General features: G+C 42.5%; 1 protein-coding gene across 3 annotated transcripts in view; it reads right to left on the bottom strand.

Annotated features, from left to right (window-relative positions):
• The window catches only part of LOC124804696 (leucine-rich repeat-containing protein 24-like), a 370,900-nt gene that overhangs the window by 72,154 nt on the left and 272,943 nt on the right, over positions 1–25,803 (bottom strand). The window contains exon 3 of one of the 3 annotated variants that reach the window (XM_047264949.1): positions 18,311–18,416. The exons of 1 other annotated variant lie outside the window; for it this stretch is intronic. The gene's annotated coding sequence lies outside the window, so the exon portion shown is untranslated. The remainder of the gene's footprint in view (positions 1–18,310; positions 18,417–25,803) is intronic. One more of the 3 variants, XM_047264950.1, reaches the window with a different exon arrangement.

Raw genomic sequence — 25,803 nt, 5'->3', positions numbered from 1 at the left:
TTAAATGTTTGGCGAATGTGCCTTATTGTCGTGCTCCTTTTCAATAGTGACAAATCTGTGACAGTTTTTAAAAGAAAAGAGTTTGAAATGAGACAGCTAGCTTTTCTTTAGACTGTGAAGGAGGCGAATAATTTTCGAAAGTTCGAGTATTAACTGAAACATGACGTGGTTTTAAACATTGAGAGAAGTACATGCATATCTGGTCCAAGGTTTTACTTCTACGTAATAGTCCTGCAAGTTTTTTTTTTCTTATGGGAAATGACCAAAAGTTATACGAATTGTTGTTGATTGTATTTAAAACAGTGACGAGTAAGTTCCGTATTTATCTAAATTACAAAGATGTTATTAAGTAATACGGAGCTGAAATAAATCAAAGAAATCTCCGTGAGGAACAGATGAACAGGCAATGTCCATTACAATATCGTAAAGGAAACGGTGAATGTTTTGAAGCTGTGTAATTCGTATCCTCTCTAGGTGGATCTGCACAGTTCATCGAACCCGGGAGCTGAGAAAGAATCCCAGTTCTCTCAGTTAGATATTTCGCCAGTCATTCTGCAAAATGGGCTACGCATTGACTACGTGACTACACCAGGCATCCGTCATTATTATGTGAAAGAAAAATTCTGGGACAAATTTCGGTAAAAGATAGTCGCAAAACTCTTGATAATACTGCGAGAAAAGACTTCGGGACTCGAATATTGTGACACTTTCTCTCTCTCTACGTCCTAAAAGGACTCGGATGGCCCTACGATACCGACCGACCGCTGTGTCATCCTCAGCCGAAGGCGTCGCTGGATGCTCCCAGTCGTTGTCAGTTTTCGTAACGGAAGCCGCTAATTTTCAATCAAGCAGCTCCTCAATTGACCTCAAAGGGGCTGAGTGCATCCTGCTTGCCAACAGCGCTCGGCACACCTGAACGGTCAGTCACTTAAGTGCTAGCCAAGCCGAAAGCGCTTTACTTCGGAGATCTGACGGGAACCGATGCTACGACTGCGGCAAGGCCGATGGTATTGTGAAATTTTGGTTTCATGAAAATAAGGTACGCATATGATGGTATCTCCACTCGAGATCTTGGTTGAAGAGACATACTACTCTGTACCGGAGTGACAGCTTTAGTTTGATTTAGCGTAACCGTCCAAAATGAAATAATGACTGTCGCAACAGAATGGGTAAGAGTTACGTTAGATCGCCTTGTTTTTTTTATTTTTGATTGTTAATTAATCCAATGTATGCATTATACGCAACAAATTACTAATTACAATCGTCTCTATCATGTATTATTATTTTTCTGAAATCAGTTTGAAATTTTGATAGTCCGTTATAGTGCGAAATTTGAAACGGATGATCCACTGACAATGTTGGGTTCACTTAAACATGGAGTGAATGCTGCCGACGGCGAACCTATGCTACATATCAGTCTGTAAGACGGACAAGCCCAAAAGCGATTAAAAAAATTACACCACACACACACACACACACACACACACACACACACACACACACACACACTGAAGCGCCAAAGAAACTGGCGTAGGCATGCGTATTCAAATACAGAGAGATGTAAACAGGCAGATACGGCACTGCGGTCGGCAACGCCTATATAAGACAACAAGTGTTGGGCGCTGTTGACAGATCGGTAACTGCTGCTAAAATGGTAGGTTACCAAGATTTCAGTGCGTTTGAACATGGTGTTATAGTCGGAGCACGAGCGATGGGACACAGCATCTCCGTGGTAGCGATGAAGTGGGGATTTCCCCGTAACACCACTTCACGATTGTACCGTGAATATCAGGGGAATCCGGTAAAACATCAAATCTCCCACATCGCTGTGGCCAGAAATTGCTGCAGATTTCAATGCTGGGCCATCAACAGGTGTCAGCGTGCTAACCATTCAACAAAACATCATCGATGTGGGCTTTCGGAGCCGAAGGCCCACTCCTGTACCGTTGATGACTGTACGACACAAAGCCTTAGGCCTCATCTGGGCGGGCCCCTCAACAAGGACACTGGGCTGTTGATGATTGGAAACATGTTGCCTGGTCGGACGAGTCTAGTTTCAAATTGTATCGAGCGGATGGGCATGTACGGGTATCGAGACAACTTCATGAATCCATGGGCCACACGTGTCAGCAGGGGACTGTGGCGGAGGCTGTGTAATAGTGAAGAGCGTGTGCAGTTGGAGTGATATGGGACCCCTGATCGTCCAGACACCTACGTAAATATCCTGTCTGATCACCTGCATCGCTTCACTTCCATTGTGGATTCCGACGGACTTGGGCAATTCCAGCAGAACAATGCGACACCCCACACGTCCAGAATTGCTACAGAGTGGCTCCAGGAACATTCTGAGTTTAAACACTCCCGCTGGCCAACAAACTCCCCAGACATGAACATTATTGGGCATATCTCGGATGCCTTGCAACCTGCTGTTCAGAAGAAATCTCCACCCCCCCCCCCCCGCCCCCTCGTGTACTCTTACGGATTTATGGACAGCCCTGCAGGATTCATGTTGTGTGTTCCCACGAGCACTACTTCAGACATTAGTCAAGTTCATGCCACGAAGTGTTGCGGCACTTCTGCGTGCTCGCGTGGCCCTACACGATATTAGGCAGGTGTACCAGTTTCTTTGGTTCTTCATTGTGTATATATATATATATATATATATATATATATATATATATATATATATATATATACACTACTGAAGTGAAGATAAGAGCCGGCCGATGTGGCCGAGTGGTTCTAGGCGCTTCAGTCCGGAACCGCGATGCTGCTACCGGCCGCTGTGGCCGAGCGGTTCTAGGCGCTTCAGTCCGGAACCGCGCTGCTGCTACGGTCGCAGGTTCGAATCCTGCCTCGGGCATGGATGTGTGTTATGTCCTTAGGTTAGTTAGATTTAAGTAGTTCGAAGTCTAGGGGACTGATGATCTCAGATATTAAGTCCCATACTGCTTAGAGCCATTTGAACCATTTTTGAAGATAAGAATTGCATCTACAACCCTAAATTATAAAGTACGTTAGAAATGACTATTAGGGAAAATGTGCGAAATATATCATTTGGCAGCGGGATAAATTGTATGAATAAAGAACATGACAGAGAGGGAATTATATTCGATAAACAACATTTTGACCTTTCAGTGTAGTACGAAACTAAAGCATAGCTGTAACCCAGAGTTTGAAAGTTATGTGTCAGAACAAAACAATATTATTCCGAAGAACATGATACAGAGGCTAAGGTTCAATTCAGAGTAATGTAGGGCGTACCTCTGATCGCCCACTGTTTTCTGAACGATCACTTGCACTGTTTAGTAAGCACCTGGGTTTCTTCTCATGACATCACTCTTACTCAGACTGTCATCTTTCAACTAGGGATGAGCGGTTTCGGTTATATCTTTTTTTCCACACCAGTTTAACCGGACTGTTAAAACTGCTCAAAATAACCGGTTTTTGAAAATATCGATCTTCGGTTTTTTATTTCTATTATTTCCTGTAGTGAATGTAGAAATCGAATAAGACTGAAAAATTTTGAATCACTCAGTTTCAAGACACACAGAATCAAAATATTAATTTAAACAGATAAATAAAAGGAAACATAGTCCATGCATCGTTCGCTGCTTTTCTCGAAAAGCGATAAGTGGTCGAATACTACAAAAAACGACCAGTACCCTCCAATTGATTCTAATTTTTTGAAACTCTGCTCAAAAATCATGTTGTAATCGGAGATCGTACCACTGTTTGGGCATTGCGAATAGCCAGTGCTAAAGGGTGAAAACTAAGGTTGAAGAACTGTTTTTCTTATTAATTTGCACAGGCAGCAGTTCAGCTGCATTCTATTTTTATACTATACATGAATTGTTCTTAAGTTTTAATTTCTTGCTGTTATCATAATTTACTTCCTTTTTTTATTATTTCATAGTAGTGGTAGACAAACGGTTAATCGTCTAAAGTAAATAAAGCATTGTACCTCACTGCGTCAATTCGAAAAAATATTTCCAGACTACGATACATGGCAACAGGGACATTACTGTCTCAGCAAGGTTGTATCAGTTCATGTGTCACGTATCTGTTTCCCGTTTCTGTCGGTGTTGTTATTGGAATAGCAGTAATTGCTTTTCCCATTTTCTATAACAACGTAATACTTAAAACCAATGCAAATTTTATGAATGAAAATTACTCTTTGTTTAATGGTTTATTTAAAAACGAAAAATTTTATCACTGTTGCTATGGCTAATTAATCTTTCGGTTTTTTACTCAATTATAAGTAAAAAGTAAAAACACCTCTTATAACCGAGACCAAACAGATACCGAAAAATACTGGTTATTCAGTATTAAAATATCGGTATCGGTTTTAATCGGTCGGTTTTCCCACCCTTACTTGTCAGCCAAAGTTAGGTCCTATGCTAAGCCACAACGAACTAGATTCCAAAAAATGGTAAAGAAGCAAAATAAACGACAAACACTTTCTAATACCCTCTCTCAGCGAAACAGGCTCATACCCTCTCGCAGCCAGACAAGCGTATCGCAAATAGACAACTTTCTCTAGGTTGTGCATTTTCCGAAAGAAGGGTTTGCAATGAACCGCAGATGGATTTCCAACTTTCCTATGACTCTGACTAATAGTAAAAGTTTAACAAATGGTTCAAATGGCTCTGAGCACTATGGGACTTAACATCTATGGTCATCAGTCCCCTAGAACGTAGAACTACTTAAACCTAACTAACCTAAGGACATCACACACATCCATGCCCGAGGCAGGATTCGAACCTGTGACCGTAGCAGTCGCGCTGTTCCGGACTGAGCGCCTAGAACCACGAGACCACCGCTGCCGGCAGTAAAAGTTTAACCTTAATTTTACTGTTAAACCACATTTTATACGAAATGGCGTGATAGTATACTGTGGCGTTCCAGATTTGTTACCTATTTTTATACACATATGCCTCAGTGTGGGCCTATAGCTAATTTCCAAGTGGTTGGTTACAGTTAACTTGTCTCCCTCGGGAATGGGTGTGTGTGTTGTTCTTAGCATAAGTTAAAGTAGTGTGTAAGTCTAAGGATCCATGACCTCAGCAGTTTGGTCCCTTAGGAATACGCACGCACCCACGCACGCGCACACACACACACACACACACACACACAGTGAACTCGTCACAGCATTGAACCGAATAGTTCAGCAGGGTATGCAATAAACTGGTACACAGGAAAAACTTCTTAGTTTATCCATTGTCAACAAATGCACGCTCTCGGACTGTTTAGCAACTACATCCTGTTCAGCTCGTTTCGTAAAGGACCGAGTCAGCTGCTGCAGTAACAGAATTAATTAACCAACTAGCTTTTAGCAGTCATTACAGCATAGTGTTGAGTCTAAGTTTAAAAGCTCTATATTGAAGCGGCGTCGTTACTTTCTGAGGAAAATCAATTATAAGTTACGAAATCAAATTACTGGTTTTAACAGCAATATTCAAATTTAAAAAATAATTAAACTTAAGTTTCGTTAGGTTGTGGCCGCTTAACAGAATGTTCACAGTCGTGTATGGTGTGAAAGTATGTCGTGAATAGACTAATGGCTGCATTTTTTTTAATTTGTCCTGGAAACTGACAGCTTCCTGTTCCACACTGCAATCCGCAATTTAACAAGATGAGGTTGCACCCTCAAATATTACGTGCTTATATTGACGAAGAATTTATCTTAGTACAGCAATCCAATCATTGCTGCCATTACACTTCACAGCCGAATTTATCAACAGCCGAGCGCAACAAAGTTTTAACAACTAAGCATGGGACAAAGACAGAAGACTAGAACACAGTTTACGCTAACCAGCTAAGTATGCTAAAGAGTTCTATGCGCCTTACTAATGCAAATGTCCGCCGGAAGACAATACAAAAAAATGGCTCTGAGCACTATGGGACTTAACATCAATGGTCATCAGTCCCCTAGAACTTAGAACTACTTAAACCTAACTAACCTAAGGACAACACACACATCCATGCCCGAGGCAGGATTCGAACCTGCGACCGTAGCGGTCACGCGGTTCCAGACTGAAGCGCCTAGAACCGCACGGCCACACCTGCCGGCAAGACAATACATATCGCTTGAAATTAGCATTGGAAGATACAATAAAGCGAGTGAATGCCGGTTTATTCAAAATGTACCAGTTTAGAAACGGAGCATGTTGTTTTCTCATGGAAGAAATTGTATTCATGGTTTAGTGCTCTCTCTTCATAAAGAGAGAGAATGAGTCTGCATCGCCTTTTCGTTCGAATACGTCTTATATCGGCAGTGAGTCCAGCGCGGAACATTCCGTAATGCAATATTTCTTATATAGCAACCGTCCTTAAATGGCAACAGGTGCACTGGTCTCTTTGATTTGAGAAAATTATACACACGGCTCGTTGCATCGGCTTTGAAAGTTGAGGGTGTGGTTTTCACTAGGAAACTACAAGGCATAATGTATGTTATCTAATTTAACATCCACGGAAACGTGTTCTGAGAAAGTAACTCGTAATTATATCAAGAATTTACGTCACAGCGTTTAACACAAGTTGTGAAGTTTTTGAGAAAACACTTCTTAACAAGCTGGGAAGGCGGTTGCTGGTTGCTGTCGTCAAACATCATCATCAAGCATTTCGCCAACTAACATGCTGAACATGTGCGGCGGACTCAACCCGTATTCGTGTCTTTCGCGTATAGGGTGCGCACTTGTTCTCCGGATGTGCACATGTGCTGACTCGATATTTCATCTTGCCACAGGTTCCTTCCTTTCCGTTCTACAGTTCACACTAACTACGGAATCGCTTATAAGTGTCATACACATCGCTACTTCCCAGTTTTCAGCGATGCTTGTTCAAGAAAATCCCAACAACGATATCGTGTTGTTAGTAGAGTTGGGTCGATTTTGGATCGCTTCCCGTGAGTTGAGTCAGAACTGCTCCGGATATACGTTGAAGGGTCTTGTGGCCCATAGCCACTCGATTTGACTGTCAATTTCATTACCTGTTTTATCAAGCTCATTTTCCGTCACGAGCCCGACAGCGGATACCATTTCAGGACTTTCCACCATAGAGGAATCTGTAGTAGTCATAAAGTATCGAACCTGGGACCTGGGACCTCCGCATTAGTAGTTAGTAACGTTAATCACTAGACCACAGAGGCCACCTTTGCTGGCAGTGGATGAGAAAAGAGACTTTGGCATGGGACACCATTAAATAGTTTCAGCTCCTTGTAATTTATATCGTATTGATAATGAGGCGATATTTCTTAAAACGACTGACGTGTGTCCTACTCGATATTTGACACTTTTACTTCAAAGAATAATATCTTATCACTCAATGAGGGAAAACAGCAGTAGCCTACAAATTGGCACTCTGACTATGGGCAATTTAGGCGACTCGAAGCGAAATTTTTCAAGTAGCATCCAGTCAATAATAGCACGCATCCCTCCCTCCCTATTTGTCATTTCACAATGTTGTAACACGTATTTTTCTGTACTACGATAATTTATACGAGGGTGAGTCAAATGAAAACCTTAAATTTGTAATAACAAATCGAAATTTCGCGCCGTTATCCTGTAAGTTGGTAAGCATGCTAAAAACAGCGTGCAGAATGGCCTGTAGGTGGCAGCATAGTGCAGATGCACACATACCGTCGCAGTATCAGTATAAAGATGGCCGCCCCACTTGCGACTTGCACCAGGGAAGACTCAACTCCCTGTCATTCGGTTTTTGCATAGTGAAGGTGTGAAACGTATTGAAATTCGTCTACGAATGAAGGTTCAGTACGGTGATGCATGTTTGTCACAGCAGCAAGTCTACGAATGGAGTAGGAATTTCGCAAATGGTGTGACGTCAGTGGAAGATGCTCCTCGTCCAGGTCAGGCACAACGAGTTGTGACTCCAGCAGTTGAAGCCATAGTGAAGGAAAACCGCCGAGTGACACTGAATGACATTACAGCATGTTTACAGATTAGTCATGGGACAGCACACCACATTGTGCATGATGTGCTCCAGTTTCACAGAGTGTCTGCAAGATGGGTGCCACGGCAGCTGACTCCTGAAATGAGAGAACGACGTGTTGATGCTTGTGATGAACTTCTTCGGCGCTTTGAACGAGAAGGTGATGGCTTCCTTGCAATAATCGTCACTGGGGACGAAATCTGGGTTCACTTCCACCAATGGTGATGGTGGTGGTGGTGGTGATGATTATGATGACGATGATGAAGACAACACAACACCCAGTCCCTGAGCGGAGAAAATCTCTGACCCAGCCGGGAATCGAATCCAGGCCTCCTTGGCATGACAGTCCGCTGCACTGACGACTTTCTTTTTTTTTCCCTGCATTTTGTTCGTGATTGTTCGTTGTATTTGGTGGTAGTGGGCGTCACGTGACATCCGTTGAAGTTCGCTGCTAATTTCTTCACTCAGTTTTTTTTAATTAATTACAGTGCGGAGCCACTTCTTTGACCGAACACGCTGAGCTACCGTGTCGGAACCCTCAGCTATCGGGACGGACTTTCGTCTGCTGCAGTCGGTCCTCGTAATTCACGTTCCGCAGAATAAGGATGTAGACGCCGACCATGGCCAAGTCTTAATAAGGCACAGACTTTCTCATCCTTTATACTTTCCGTAAACTACAGCTTTTTCGCAATTACTGAAATGAATTTCTGTGAAATTTTCTGCACAGTAGTTCCTCAACAGTATGAAGTCAAATGAAATTGTGTTACATGTTGTCTTGCATAATGTTAAAAGTTAGCAATATAATCCGTTTATCAAATGTACGTTAATTCACCATAATGTTGAATAATGTTAACGCGTTACACTTCTCAACATAAGAAACGTAGCATTGTTTTTGCACGTAAAATGATTTATGTTGTATGTGATACACAACTATTATACCAGCAACATTGTATGGATATGGAACATTAATATTTAGAAAGAACCAAAACATAATATATAGTATATACATCAACACACCAAAATATACAAGTATAAATTTTGGAATGGAATGAGGAGTAAGAAGAAATGTGAAAATTACGACAGCTGTACAAACATCGGCGAAGTCCTAAAGGAGGGAGGGTAGAACTGGACTGGCCATATAACAAGAATGACGGAGACAAACAGAAGTCCGAGCACGAAGTGTAGATTCTACCTGAAGAAGTTTCCTACAAAAGCCTTCAGTTGGTTGTGTGGCAGCATTCGGCAATTACCTAAGCGACCTCTGATTGAGTAAATAAGTGACGTACGTGAAATACAGACTTTTTATTTTGTTGTTGTTGCTGTTGTGGTCTTCAGTCCAGACTGGTTTGATGCAGCTCTCCATGCTACTCTATCCTGTGCAAGCTTCTTCATCTCCCAGTACTTGCTGCAACCTACACCCTTCTGAATCTCCTTAGTGTATTCATCTATTGGTCTGCTTCTACGAATTTTACCCTCCACACTGCGATCCAACACTAAATTGGTGATCCCTTGATGCCTCAGAACATGTCCTACCAACCGATCCCTTCTTCTAGTCAAGTTGTGCCACAAACTTCTCTTCTCCCCAATCCTATTCAATACCTCCTCATTAGTTACATGATCTACCCATCTAATCTTCAGCATTCTTCTGTAGCACCACATTTCAAAAGCTTCTATTCCCTTCTTGTCTATACTATTTATCATCCACGTTTCACTTCCATACACGGCTACACTCCGTACAAATACTTTCAGAAATGACTTCCTGACATTTAAATCTATACTCATTGTTAACAAATTGCTCTTCTTCAGAAACGCTTTCCTTGCCATTGCCGGTCTACATTTGATATCCTCTCTACTTCGACCATCATCAGTTATTTTGCTCCCCAAATAGCAAAACTCCTTTACTACTTTAAGTGTCTCATTTCCTAATCTAATTCCCTCAGCATCAGCAGACTTAATTCAACTGCATTCCATTATCCTCGTTTTGCTTTTGTTAATGTTCATCTTATGTCCTTCTTTCAAGACACTGTCCATTCTGTTCAACTGCTCTTCCAAGTCCTTTGCTGTCTCTGACAGAATTACAATGTCACTTTTTATTTTAATTAGATAATTTTTATCTTTTGAGTAATCAAATAGTAAATCTTTATTTTGATCTGAATTCAAATATAAAAAAAAATATGATCAAACGATAAGTCTGCCATATATGTTACTGCTTTGATTATTTTTCAAATAACTTTTACTTTTAGTTTTTTCGATTTATTTCAAAATTGTAATTACTTTTGAAATTACTGCCGTGATAGTTATTTCTATAATTGTTCTGTGTAATAATTTTAAAACATTTGTAAAAGAAATAACTAATTATATATAAATTTCTCTGGATGTAAAAAATCCATACTCTGTAACATCGCTGTGCTACCAATTCTTGTACCTCTGGTCTTCTTGACCTTACATGTCTAGGCGCGTGTTGATAGTATTCTGGATTCCGTTGTTCTGGTATAAGCTGATGTTGGTATTTGTTCTTGGTGAGAGAGCGATGTGGTTATTATTGGCGCATACTGCCATGTTGAATAGTTGTAATTTTATCACTGAGGAAACATAAAAACATTAAACGCAGCTTTCTTGTATCAAAGACAAAAAACCTGGATCTTACGACCTAGATGTAAAATTATTATTTCAGCGAGCCACTTTTTCGAAGAGCCACGAGAAGTAGATGAGTGGAAGATAATTTATTTTTGTATGATCTCCTTTCTCAGACGTTTATCATACTCCCTCTGTAACTGCAAAAAAGTGCACTTGATTTGATATTTTTCAAATTCGACTATTTTAACACTTTTTCGCAATAATGCAGAGGAGGGTCATCGTAACCTCTACCATTAGTACACATGTCCGAAGAAATATTTGCTTCGCACTTTTTAATAATACAGGTACTGTTGTTTTGTATTTATTCGCCATATCAGCCACTAGACACTTAATAAATATGCCCTTGCTGTACGGAATATATGCCAGATACGAGTGCAGGTTGTGACTCATGGACGATGACATATTGAAGTTTGAGTCTGGTCACGATTCGTGCACGGATAGCCGAAGGTGTTAAGGCGACCGCTCGCGTAAAGCGAGAAATCCAGGTTCGAGTCCGGGTCCGGCACAAATTTTCATTGTCATTCCAATATACAGCAGAGGGTGGTTCATATTCGCAATATCGAACACATTTGCTCTCCTGTTAGAACGGCGCCTAACTCATGGTAAAACCAATCTTCGGGACTATGAGCAGCTTTCCTTCATCCATTACATCAGATTCGCATACCGCGAACTGCATCACGCCGTTTCATTGTGGTCTCAGAAACTGGCTGTGCTTCACAGCAACAGGCTGTTAGCAGTCGGAAAGTCGGCAAATCTCGTGGCATCCCTGTTTTAAGCACAGGTCGCGCTGCCATTTTTCCAAGAGATCCGCGCTGGAATGTTTTCTTTAGGCAGCCCTCTTTCCCCCGGCCAGCCTTTTTGTGATTAACTGAAACAAAAGCGGCCGTAAAATGAAGTTGCCGGGAGACTCAATTAGCCGGCGTTACGGCGCGACCTTCCGCACACGACGTCAGCCCCTGCCTTCTGGTACTAAAAACGCCACCGCCAAACTTGCCTGTCCTCTGTCAGGTCGCAGGTCCCGAATAGCTCTTCTCTTCCAGTCCGTTTTACAGCCCTTTGTTGCTTGCACGTACTGCACAATTAACGCTTCCTCCCAGGCAAATAATTTGCTACGGATGGCACGATTCAGACAACGATATAGGCTAATCTGAATTTCATTACTTCCCCCTATATGCCAAGCAGTATCGTAACTTCTGTTTATTTCAGACACCATCATATTTTATGTCACAATCACATCCAGTTTCGGCTACAACGGTGAAATTCGTGTGTTACAATTGGAAAAAAGGGAAAAACTGTATTAAGATCTCATATATAAATATATTTAAGATTTCAATACAGAGTGCTCTCTTCTTTTCTATTATACCATCTGAAGGTGATAACAGCAGGCCGAAACATGTCATAAAATGTGATATTTATCTCAAACAAACAGAAGTTCAGCACACGTTAAAATCTTTACGTTAAAATCTTTCTCATTCAACAGAATGTCATTTTTCTCTAAAACTGTGTCGCTTAGCGACAGACAGTCATTAAAATCTCATTAGGGCTGTTATCTCCATTCTGTGTCGAACTTCACCTCCAAAACATTCTTTTTAGATGATGAATAGCGTTGTGAATCCAGATCATCGCCTTTGGTTTACCATAAAAACTTTACTTCTTTATGGAGACTGTCCTCATCCCTGGTCGCAGGCGTCGCAGAAGTTTCAAAACCTGCCAGTTTGGAAATAATTGATTCGATGACTTTGAAAACGTGTCGTGCCCCAAGGACCAAATTTAACCATAAGTACAAAAAACTTATTGTATCTCAAGGATTTATAGTTTTCTACTTAGTATTTTCTACCTAATTTACTTCGGTACCGAAACGATAAGTATAATTCGACATTATGCGCAAAGTACATTTTTTTCCAGAATGAAATTTTCACTCCACAGCTGAGTGTGCGTTGATATGAAACTTCCTGGCAGATTAAAACGGTTTGCCGGACCGAGACTCGACCTCGAGACCTTTGCCTTTCGCGGACAAGTGCTCTATCGGCTGAGCTACCCAAGCACGACTTACGCCCCGTCCTCACAGCTTCAATTCTGCCAGTACTTCGTCTCCTACCTTCAAAACTTAACAGAAGTTGTGTGAACCATCAGAACTAGCACTCCCGCAAGAAAGGATATTGCGGAGACATGGCTTAGCCGCAGCCCGGGGGATGTTTCCAGAACGAAATTTTCACTCTGCAGCGGAGTGTGCGCTGATATGAAACTTCTTGGTAGATGGAAACTGTGTGCCGGACCGACACTCGAACTCGGGACCTTTGCCTTTCGCGGGCAAGTATAACGTTTATGTTGTTAATATGAATATGGATGCCACCTTCGTGATTCAACGATCTAGTATTATTTTCTCATATAATTAAACCCAAGGAATCCAATAAGTTATCAAATAATGCTAGAAAATATTAACAAAAACAATTTACTCCGTTAACGTTAGGCTGAAACTGAAAATTAAAAATTTGAAATAGGAAAAAATCAGAATGATTGTTAAGATCTCGCTGCACGTCAATAAAAATGCCTCATTAATACACCCCTGCCCCCGAAGTGAATACACAGGCAATAAACTATTTCAAAAGATTTTTTCAACTTTGATGCCAAACTGAACACTGTTCAGGTTAAAACATTTCATGAATTAATTTCGTGATTTCTATTTTTTTTTTTTTTAGTGCCAACTGGCATAGCTGAAGTTGAACAAAACGTGTTTTCCAAGTTCCATATCCGGAATAATTACGTAAAGTGTCGCCCATGGCCAATATACGACTGGGGGGGGTGGGGGGGACCCTCCCAAAACCATCCTTAAATTGGCCACTTGAATCAACTTTGACCAGCCTAGGACTGCACCACGGTAATCCTGGTCTCTCCAGTCTGTTTGACTATTGTGCAACGAACCTCGAGAAAATCAGTTGTGGAGAGTACGTTTTCCGACTTTGAAATTTCTAGCGCAGAAAATGCCGTTTGCGTTCTTCGACTGATGTTTTTGGATCCACAGATTAAATATGAATGTACATACCTACAGTATAGCATGTCAGCGTATAGCATGTTTAAATGTAGGGAACTGGCGACAGAACCTGTGCTCTAGGCTCTGGGTTAGACCGGCTCCTTTCTGCAGTTTAATAAGGGCTGAACGACGAAGCGAGAGGAAAAGACTGAACACACTCTACCGGTACCGTTCTGTAAATGTTCATATCCATCTATACTGCAGATCAGCGGGGAACAGCAGCCGCACCGAGGTATCAAAATAATTTCCCGTGAACAGAGTGAAAACTAAAAAAAGAGAAGCTGCGTGGTGCGTTCAATAAGTAAGCAAAACACTTTTTTTCAGAAAGCAGGTTGGTTTCATTCAGGATTCCAATACATCTTATTATTCCCCACTCTTTTGGGCACGAAATCCTGTTTTTCAGCGTTATCTCTGTTTAACACGACGCCCTTGCGCCACCTTATTAAGAGAGCCTGCGTGCACACTTGGTACCACTCTACTGATAGACGTCGGAGCCAACGTCTTGCTACATCAACAACTTCCCAATCACCCACGTATTGCTTCCAGCAGAGTGCATCATCCGTTGGGCTAAACAGATGGAACGTGCGAGATCCGGGCTGTAGGGTGGATGGCATGAACAGTCCAATAAAGTTTTGTGAGCTCCTCTCGGGTGCACACACTTGTACAAGTGAGGCGCTGTGTTGCCATAGAGAATGTGAAGCTCGTTTGTATTTTTGCGGCGACGAACAAGCTGAAGTCGTATCTTTAATTTCCCGAGGGTGGCATAACACACTTTAGAGTTGATCGTTGCACCATGAGGGAAAATATTAAACAGAATAAACCCTTTAGAGTCCCAGAAGACCGTGCGCCATGATTTTACGGGATGAGGGCGAGGCTTTGAACTTTTCCTTTAGAGGGGAGGTAGTGTGGTACCATTTCATGGATTGCCGCTGGACTTCCGGTTCGACGTGATGAACACATGTTTCAACTCCTGTGACGATGTTAGACAAAAAATTGTCACGATCAGCGACATAATGCGCAAGCAACTCTGCACATATGGTCTTTCGTTGCTCTTGATAATTTTCTGTTAGGCGACGAAGAACGCAGCGAGTACACACATTTGAGTACCCCAACTGGTGGACGAGTGTGTCCCCACTACAAAAACAGATGGCCAGTTGAGCAACGAGGTGTTTGTTTGTGAATCGTCGCGTGTCCGCACGTTTTGCAGTAGTCACAGCTGATGGATGGCATGCTGGAGATCGGACTGGTTTGCGGACCTTGTTGTGATGACGACAGACGCCTCGCCCAACGGCTCACCGCGCTTTTATTCACAGACAAGTTTCAGTAGCTATGAATATCTGCGATGCTCTGGTTTTCCGCCAAAAGAAACTCACTGAGAGCTTTTTGCTTGTAGTGCACCTCCTTATAGACGCCATTTTGTAGGCTACTTATAGCGCCGCCACGTATCGGAACTTCATGAAATTATAGGGGCTGAAGCGGAAATATTCCAAAATGTCACACAACAAATTTCGCATTTTTTTAAAAATGAAACTAGCCGAGAGAAAAATGTGTTGCATTACTTATTGAAAGCCCCTCATAGATACCTACTGTATAACCCGGCTGCGTTCCTCCAACTGTACTGCAGCAGCTCTAATGTGTAAAAATGAACAGACAATCTGCAAGGCATCAAGGGTTTTTCTTCTTCCACGGTCAAATGTGTTGCGTTGTGCATCAAGGAGAGAGCGCATCCTTTCGGGAAATGTGGATGGATGACTGGTACGTAAGCTGTACCATGTTTACTGTGTTGGAAATCGGTGACGGAACCCGTAACGCTAGGGTGTTGGGTTAGACCAACTCCTTCCTGCAGTTAAGTAAGCGTTCAACGACGACGCGACAGAAAAAGACTGAGCACAATATACTGGTACTTCTCAGTAAAGGTTCGTGTCCATCTTGGCCGCAGATAAGCGCTGAAACCGCAGTCGCGCTAACAAATCGGAAAAATTTCCTGTGAACGGAATGACAACTAAGGAAAGAGAAGCTATATAGTGATTGCTTAAGCTTCAGTATCTCTGGTCGCTGTCGGCAATGTTAAATCTGTAGTTCAGTGGAGCCGCAGACAACGACTGCCGGAAATTCGAGGGAAATCTATAACGAATAAAAAAAGGCAGTACCCAGCCAGATTCCAGGAGGTGGCAAGTGGTCCCTCCTCCTTGCACCCCCCCCCCTTTCCATCCTCCGACTCCACTCGGCCTGAATCTGCGGACGGCTATATCCCTGGTACTGATTCCATGAACTGAGTCAGTGGGTTCGCACAATATAGCGTGCCTGGAAAGGCTTCATTCGTTTTCAGAAGACCATATCTTGCTCTTCAAAATTCTGGAAGTAGCAGGGATAAGTCATTTACAACTTGTCCCGAAACCAGACTGCAGTTACAAGAATAGAAGGACATGAAAGAGAAGCAGTAGCTGAAAATGGTTGGCGCCTGTAGCAGATGTTAATCTGCACATTGAGCAAGCAGTAAAGAAAACCAAGGAGAAATTTGTAAAGTGAATTAAAGTTCTGGTAGAAGAAATAAAAAAGGATTGTCGATAGTATTGTAATTCCGCCAGAATTGGCAAAATTCTTGTAAAGTGCAAGCGCGATTGAATTGAGATAAGATGAACAACAAGAAAAGTAAAACAAGGGTAACGGAATGCAGTCGAATTAAATCAGGCGATCTTGAGGGAAATTAGAATAGGAAACGAGACACTAAAAGTAGTCAATGAGTTTGATTATTTGGGCAGCGAAATAAATGATGATGGTCGAAGACGGTAGGATATAAAATGCGTATTGATTATACGAAGAAAAGCTTTTCTGAAGAAGAGTAATTTGTTAACACTGAATATAAATTTAAGAGATAGGAATTTTTTTCCTGGAGGTTTTTTTATGGAATATAGCCTTGTAAGAAAGTGAAAAGTACACAAATTTTAGCCGGCCGCTGTGAGCGAGCGGTTCTAGGCGCTTCAGTCCGGAACCGCGCTGCTGCTACGGTCGCAGGTTCGAATCCTGCCTCGGGCATGGATATGAGTGATGTCCTTAGCTTCGTTAGGTTTAAGTAGTTCTACGTCTAGGGGACTGATGACCTCAGACCCATTTTGAACATGAATTTTGAAATTTGGTGTTACAGAGGAATGCTAATGTTACAGAGGAATGCTGAAAGAGGAGACTGGTAGATCGAGTAACTAATGAAGAGGTACTGAACCGAGAAAAAGAAATTTGTGGCGCAACTTCACTAAAAGAAGGGACTAGCTGAGAGGACTCATCCTGGGGTATCAAGGAATCGTCAGTTTGCTAACTGAGGGAACTGTGGGGAGTAAAATTTGCAGAGGGAGACCAAAGGATGTAGACATTAAGCAGTTCAACTGAGTGTATGTTGCAACAGTTAATGCGGAATGAGGCATTTCCACAAGACAGAGTAGCGTGGTGAGACGCATGAAACCACTCGTCGGACTGAAAACAACAACAACGATAACGACAACAAAGTATCCTCTACCGACAACCGCATGAACCGACAACTTACAACTAGCTCCAATGCCAACTCCTAGTGTCGCTGCGTAAGTTATAATTTACTCCAACTTTCTGTCTTTATTTGTAAAATCGAATCAATCTTTTTGAAGCACGCATACTGAAAATCAGTAGTAACTATACTCAGTTCTTTCTACACAGATCGGCAAGACATTCTTGAATTTACACTACAAATAATTCGTAATAAATGCTTTTGGAATCAGAAAACTTCAAAATGGTTCAAATGGCTCTGAGCACTATGGGACTTAACTTCTAAGGTCATCAGTCCCCTAGAACTTAGAACTACTTAAACCTAACTAACCTAAGGACATCACACACATCCATGCCCGAGGCAGGATTCGAACCTGCGACCGTAGCGGTCGCGCGGCTCCAGACTGTAGCGCCTAGAACCGCACGGCCACTCCGGCCGGCTAGAAAACTCTAAACTGATTTCATTGACTATCCGAAAAGGCGTTAGCCGAAAGACATATGCAATGAAAGCAAGCAAAGAATATCTGCGGTTTTATTTTTAATTTGTGCAACAAATATATCTGACACCATTCCTGCTACGGTCGCAGGTTCGTATCCTGCCTCGGGCATGGATGTGTGTGATGTCCTTAGGTTAGTTAGGTTTAATTAGTTCTAAGTTCTGGGCGACTGATGACCTCAGAAGTTAAGTCGCGTAGTGCTGGAAGCCATTTGAACCATTTTTTTTTTTTTTTTTCTTTTTTACTCCATTCGCACTACAAAGAAAGATTTGTCTAGGTGGTTCTGCAGTTGCGTTGTATTGTCTTCTCAACTGAATTTACTGTCAACTTTTAGTCTCCAGCATTCAATAATGTCAATCTCTCCCTTCTGTATGTCATATTTTACATGTATATCGGATGGAAACCTGTTGCGCGATCTGAATTGCATATAGTGAGGGGTTTTTTTTTTTTTTTTCAAGAGCTTAATGACCGTGAATTGCCTGAAAAATCTCGATGGGTACAGTTAAAAAATGACATGAACCTAGTATGTGGGCCTCCATCTACCGCTCCAACTCGAGTGATGAGTTGGCAACAAAAATGCAGTAACACGCAGGGGAGGCGAGTTTAGGCAAGATATATGATGGTGGATGCAATACACGGAAATAAAGAGAAATATCATTTCAAGGAAGTGTTGAAAACGTACTCACGGGCGTCGTTGGGTGCAGGTGCAGCTGCAGCTTAGAAACCCGGAAGATGTAGAAGGCTCTGTGGACTACCTCCTAACGGTTTGCCGTCACGGGTTGCCAGCCCTGTAAGAAAACACGGCTACTTATCGCATGGCTGCACACTCAGCCAATTGCCTACGTTGCCTCGGCAGAGCAGTGGATGCTTCACTTATCCTAGTTTCTATTTATCGTGATTACAGCCTCGTTTGCAATACGTAAATATTGAAAAACGCACATGAACTGATTTAAATCACTAGAAAAGCATACTTTTCACTGTCCCACACTTCATTTCTCTCCCGTAAGAGATAGTTCTCTTTTAAAACTTCTTCGACACTTTTTGATTGTCCATATGTGAGACGAATCAGTCTTATCTTATGTGTCCTGTCACATGATTAAATTCACAATACAAAAGGGTCAGTTAGAATATGTAGACCGTTCGTGGACGCGATATGTGACACGCTGATGAGCAGTAGTTCGTCTTAACATATTAGCATTAACTATTTTTAGAGAATACCGTTTCAGAAACTGTTTGCCTCATGACACTTACTGGCACATTACAACTGTGTCGGTGTGTGGGATCTTCACCGTGTACGCGCCACATTCTGTTGGAGAAGATCAGGGAAATTAAAATTCAGACGGAGGCTTACCGACAATCGCTCTTCCCGCGTACCAGTCACACATAGAACAGGAAAAGGATGGCGGGGGAGGGGGGGGGGGGGAAGAGTATAAATTATATTGATGCCAGACGTACACTCCGCGGAATACAGATGTAGCTGCTATTAAACACCATTCGTTTACTTCTAGTGTCGTGCCGATGCATCTACCTTATTTGCATGTTCCGTATTGTTCACAATGATCAAAAGTATCCGGCACCTACTGATGGATATTAATCCGCGGTGTGTCCATCCTTCGCCTTTGTGACGGCTCGGACCATGATAGGGGCACCTTCAGTGAGGTGTCTGGATGTCTGTGGAGAAATGGTAGCCCATTCTTCCTCAAGAGCAGAAACCAGAAAAGATAGTGATATCCGACGCTGCGCGGTCTGGAACAAAGTCTACGTTCTAACTCATCCCAAAGGGTGTTCCAATGCCTACAAGTCAGGGCTCTGGGCAGGCCAGTCCCTTTAAGGAATGTTATTTCGTGTAAACCACTGCTTCGTAGATGCTGCTTTATGACAGGGTGAACTGTCATCGAAATACAATCAATCATCGTCTCCAACCTATTCATCTACTTTGCAGTACATGATGATGTAAAATATTTTCGTGTCCTTCGGCAATTAGTATTTTCTTAAACGCAATACGAAATCCACGCCCATACCTTAAGATCACAATCTTTTTGATTTGCAGCTCCTTGTATTGACCGTGTTTGCAGTTAAAATTTTTTGGATGTGAGGTCAGCCAGTTACGCTAAACACCGTTTTTCTCAGTAGCCAAACATGTTTCGGTACCACTGTGCCATCATCAGTGGGTTTTCGGTTTTATTTATTCTGAAATGTGAACATTTTGTCAAATGATTATAAAATTATGTGCATTTTAAGTTCAAACCCAACAGATCGTATCTCTTTGTAAATACGTTTACATTTGGTGAACATGAATTTTCCGGATCACTTTTGTGTTAATTATTACAGATAGCTTGTCATCTGCAACCAAACGATGTTGATGAGAAAAGTTTTTTGCTGGGAGTTAGCCTATCTTCTAGAATGTAATTTAGTTTTTCGCCTATTTTCGTATATACTTACGTTTTCGTGTGGCAAGCACTTCCATTCTCCGCACCATGCTGAGATGTTGTGCTGCATACGTAACTATAATAAGTATTTTCCACAAATAACGTAGTAAAACACTTTTCACTACACCAGAACACAGTGTGATTGTGGTTTGTTATGTGTCCCAGCCTAGTCAGTGTTCATTTGCTCATCGCTGTGTGTGTTGTCTTTTAAAGAGTTTAGTACGCAAGATTTTTAAACATCTGTTCTGAATTCTCTCCGTCTCCTCCTCCTCTGCTCTTTATGAGTTTACTCACATCCATTAGGGAACTGTAGCCCTGCTGTTGTGGCCCTCACTCCGAGGACTGGTTTGATGCAGCTCTTCAGGCTAGTCCGTGTTGTGCAATCTCTTCGTTTCTGCGCAACTGCTGCAACCTGCATCCATATGAACCTGCTTAAAGCGGCATTCCCCCACAATTGTTAACAGCCCCACTACTCTCTCTCTCTCTCTCTCTCTCTCTCTCTCTCTCTCTCTCTCTCTTTATTGACGCCTCAGGATGCGTCTTATGAACTGGTGTCTTCTCTTAACCCACTTGTGTCATATTTATTCGTTCTTAACATCTGATCTTCAACACTCTTCTGTAAAAGCATATTTCAAAAGCTTCTACTCTCTTCTTGTTGTAACTGTTCATCGCTCACGTTTCAGTCCCGATTAAAGGTGCACCCCGTAACATTACCTTCTAAAAAGACTTCCTAACACTTGAATTTATTCCTTATGTCAACAAATTGCTATTTTTTAGAAACAGTTTTCTTGCTGTAGCCAGTCTGCATTTTATATCCTCCCTACTTCGGCCATCATTAATTATTTTGCTAACTAGCAAAAGTCATTCACTACTTTAAGCGTTTTGTTCATCAACCAAATTCCCTCAGCATTGTCTGATTTAAATCGACAACATTCAACTCCCTTTGTTTTACTTTTATCGACGTTCATGTCATAATATCTTTTCAAAGACTCCCATCATTCTTCAATTTCTGTTCCAAGTCTTTAGCCGACTCTGACAGATTTAGAGTGTCATCGGCAAACTATGAAGTTTTTATTTCTTTTCCTTGAAATTTAATACGCCTTGGTTACATCTCTTCGAACCGGCAACAAAACGGCAGTCCGTGGAGTGGCGCTACACAGCAGTATGCGCACCCCAGAGGTGACCACAAAACGTCATTAGACTGTTATTGCTCATTCACCCTACAGCCCGGATCTCGCACCTTCTGACATCCAGTTGTTTTGCCCAGTGAAGGATGCACTCCGCGGGAAGCAGTACGTGTCTGATGGGGAGGTTATTGATGCAGCAACACGTATGCTCCAACGTCGACCAGTAGAGTGGTAATATTGCGGGCATACAGGCCCTCGCAGGAAGGTGGTTTAAGGCCGTGATACTGAACGGAGATTATATTGAAAAATAGGGTTTTGTGGCCAAAAGAATGGGGAATAATATGGGGTTTTGGAATCCTGGATAAAAAGCAACCTGCTTTCAGAAAAAAAAGTGTTGCATTACTTATCGAAAGCCCCTGTTACGAAGGTACTGTTTACTTCACCGGACTGACGAAATCGTGTCAAGTCATTTATGGGTATCGTTGGTGGAAAAGTAAATTAGTATGGCATTATTGTCTAGGAGTCCTTAAGAGCAATGTTCAGCCACGTGTTTGGAAATTCTTTCAATTGGTCGCTGCTTCGGCGACTTCCGTGCCCTTAACCTACCCCACTAATGCTACCCGCGCAAGGGGACCTACTGTTTAACGTGGAGTCCGAACTACACGTCGTTACTGGGATGTCCTCACATCAATGAGAGGTGTAGCACAGAAGCAGACTGAAAAATTCCGTTGTCTCGTGGAGATTCGATACAGCGACGCTGCGGCATCTATGGTCGCACTTTACCACTACACCACCAACTCCGACACTGGTGTACAACTAGTGCTCTGAAAACCGGTATTTCTTTGTGTAACATACATTCAGACCTGAGATGCGAACAGTACAGCAAAATACCGGTTGTTAAATATGATCTTCGTCGTCTGCAAGTTGTGTCGCGCGTAATAGTGGTGTTATGTGCTTAACACTCTGGTTAATGGAGGCCACTGGAGGACGCGTCGTCTGCAAGCCGCTCTCCCGGCCATTAACGTCAGCTTTCCAAACCGGAGTCGCCTCTTCTCCCTGAAGTAGGCTAAGCCGAGGAAGCGGGCACAGGGTAACTTGTTCCGAGTAGTAAGGCCAAAGTGTGCCGACAGCTGGCAGCACTGCAGCGGAGGACTGGTTCGTGTCCCGCTAGCAGCTAGCAGCGCCCGGCGCTGTATCGCAGGGGGGCGGGGCTAGGCGGGACAATGCAAGGTCGCCCAAGGAGAGCGGAGCGGACTGGACCGGCGTGGCGATGGCGACCCAGGTGAACGGCCACCGGTGCAGCAGCTGCAGCGATAGCATGCAGTCGGCTTCAGGGGAGAAAGCCGGCAGCACGGCAAACAACACGTAGAATGGGTACGATTTCTTATGCGACTTAGTCTTTTGATAAAGAACTCTGGGTTAACTTGCCGCGTCAAATTCGGATTTAAATCGAAAGCTTTCGGCATAAATTGTCCTCATGATATGATCTATTACCGCTGGACGTTTGATGCAGATTTTTTGAAACACCCTGTATGTGACTTTGTAGGCTTTCACGGCGCAGTAAGTCTTAAAGGTCTCCACGGGTTTGTCGCCGGATCCTAAAATCAACATGATTCAATATTTCGGCGATCCATCTGTTCACAATTTTCAGGAGAAAGCCGCTGCCGCTGCTGAGTCCCGCTAAAACTGTCGACAATGTTGCAGTTCGTCTTCCTATGAAGGTTTCCGCAGCGCGCACAGCGCATACGCTGCCCGTCCAAGTTGATGCCGTCCAAGACTGGGCTCGTGGTGCCGCCCTTAGAAGAACACTGGTGTTTGTTGTTGTTGTGGTCTTCAGTCCTGAGACTCTTTTGATGCAGCTGTCCATGCTACACTATCCTGTGCAAGCTTCTTCATCTCCCAGTACTTACTGCAACCTACATCCTTCTGAATCTGCTTAGTGTTTTCATCTCTTGGTCTCCCTCTACGATTTTTACCCTCCACGCTGCCCTCCAATGCTAAATTGGTGATCCTTTGATGCCTCAGAACATGTCCTACCAACCGGTCCCTTCTTCTTGTCAAGCTGCGCCCCAAACTCCTCTTCTCCCCAATTCTGATCAATACCTCCTCATTAGTTATGTGATCTACCCATCTAATCTTCAGCATTCTTCTGTAGGACCACATTTCAAAAGCTTCTATTCTCTTTTTATCCAAACTATTTATCGTCCATGTTTCACTTCCATACATGGCTACACTCCATACAAATACTTTCAGAAACGACTTCCTGACACTTAAATCTATACTCGATGTTAACAAATTTCTCTTCTTCAGAAGCGCTTACCTTGCCATTGCCAGTCTACATTTTAATCCTCTCTACTTCGACCATCATCAGTTATTTTGCTCCCCAAATAGCAAAACTCCTTTACTACTTTAAGTGCCTCATTTCCTAATCTAATTCCCTCAGCATCACCCGACTTAACTCGACTACATTCCATTATCCTTGTTTTGCTTTTGTTGGTGTTTACCTTATATCCTCCTTTCAAGACAGTGTCCATTCCATTCAACTGCTCTTCCAAGTCCTTTGCTGTCTCTGACAGAATTACAATGTCATCGGCGAACCTCAAAGTTTTTATTTCTTCTCCGTGGATTTTAATACCTACTCCGAATTTTTCTTTTGTTTCCTTTACTGTTTGCTCAATATACAGATTGAACAACATCGGGGAGAGGCTACAACCCTGTCTCACTCCCTTCCCAACCACTGCTTCCCTTTCATGCCCCCCGACTCTTGTAACTGCCATCTGGTTTCTGTACAAATTGTAAATAGCCTTTCGCTCCCTGTATTTTACCCCTGCCACCTTTAGAATTTGAAAGAGAGTATTCCAGTCAAAAGAACACTGGGGACAACGATATATCGAACTCCAAGTTAATTTCAGAAACTCGGGCTGGCCGCATGAAGGAACGATCTGTTTTGATGCAGGATAGTAATGTTCCATATCCTTACAAGAGGAAAGCCATTGTCTCTATTAAGCAATATTTTCCGCCAACCTAATTTCATTTGCCTCTTAATAAACACTATCACAGTCTCCATAACGAGGGAGTATTACGTACTTAAAATGGATTCACTACTCAACGATCCGGCTTGCAAAAGACTCTCTAGTGACCACCCAGAAAGGATTAACCGCAAGACTCTTTCGCCTTTGAAAAAAAGGGCGTTACGCAAGAAACTTTATGCAGAGATTACACATGAAACTTCATCCTGGTGCTGCCGCTCCACCTGTGACACGCCAAAGTTACACAAGGGAGGGGTTCCTCTATGCCCCATTGTTAGTAATTTGGGTGCGCCCACTTATAAAAGCACTCCGTCTTCGGGCCACAAGTGGCCCATCACGACCATTCGACCGCCGTGTCATCCTCAGCGGAGGATGCGGACAGGAGGTGCTTATGGTCAGCATACCGCTCTTCCGGTCGGGAAAAATATTTAACATTTCTCAACCCGTTTGTTGGTAAGAGTGACCATCATATCTCCAATTCGGTGGATTTTATTCAATAGTTGAAATCTTTGAGGCTGGGTCCTTCGGATTTGCTAGTGAATTTTGATGGCGCGGTTATATGTGTTCGTCCAATAGAAGACAATTTCACTCACCTTACGGGGAGTCGTTCTTTTGCCTTCCCTGTTAGAAAATTGCGTAATGTTTGTCGGCTAGAAACATACTTAGGAGAAACTGGCCGCGCTACACACCTCTAATGGTCGCATCAAAATGATTTTGAGTATCAGATTAGCCGAGCGTTTAATTGAAAGGTAGTTTGCGAGTAAAAACGTAAATATGTTGTGACTTGTTTGATACAAAACACCGCCAAACCCGTGTTACTCTTAAGTTACAGTTTCGTCCTTCACACACAATCACACTCTCCCGTAACAGCCAGCTTATAGTAATTAACCAAACCCGTTACTGAAAGGATTAACAAACAGATTGTCTGTGACAGAATACTCGCTCGCTAAAATATTACACAGTTTGACTATTATGAATATTTAGTTTGCGGTCACGCCTTGTGTAGCAAGGCACGTGGACTCTGGTTATTCAAAGGCCACAGTTTATATATTAAAAACGGAATTCCTTGTGTTCGTTTTTGCACATGTTCGCGTCTACTTTCAGGCACTTCACCGTCAACTTTTAACCATTATTCCGTAAACTCGAGGTATGAATTAAAAAACGCCCTCAGTCACAGCTTTTCGTGTTTTATTCAGTACACGATGCATTTCGGACCCTGTGGGTCCATCATCAGGCGTAATTCGTCTTAACACATGCTTTATTTTTTCTCTGGAATGAGATGAAATGCATATTCCTGTCACGAAAAAGTCTGATGTTAGGTTACGAAATTCGTTAAGACAAACGTGGAATATATGTGCGAAATAGGGCAAAAGATGAACAGTGTGAACTTACCAAATATCCAAGAAAAGCGTTTTTAACGTTTTGGCATCAGCATAAGTTTTCTCCATCGTTTTCGTAGTGATATGTACAAAAACGATGAAGAAAAGAAACGCATGCCAGTAAACCCCTGGCACCAGATCGAATATATTATCTTATTTTGCTCTTTGTGTTAAACAGGCCGCAAACAATATATTATTATTATTATTATTA

Source organism: Schistocerca piceifrons, chromosome 7, assembly GCF_021461385.2.
Source record: "Schistocerca piceifrons isolate TAMUIC-IGC-003096 chromosome 7, iqSchPice1.1, whole genome shotgun sequence".
Taxonomy (NCBI): Eukaryota; Metazoa; Arthropoda; class Insecta; order Orthoptera; family Acrididae; genus Schistocerca; species Schistocerca piceifrons.
Note: the sequence above shows the minus strand (reverse complement) of the source record. Positions and strands in the feature narration are given on the sequence as shown.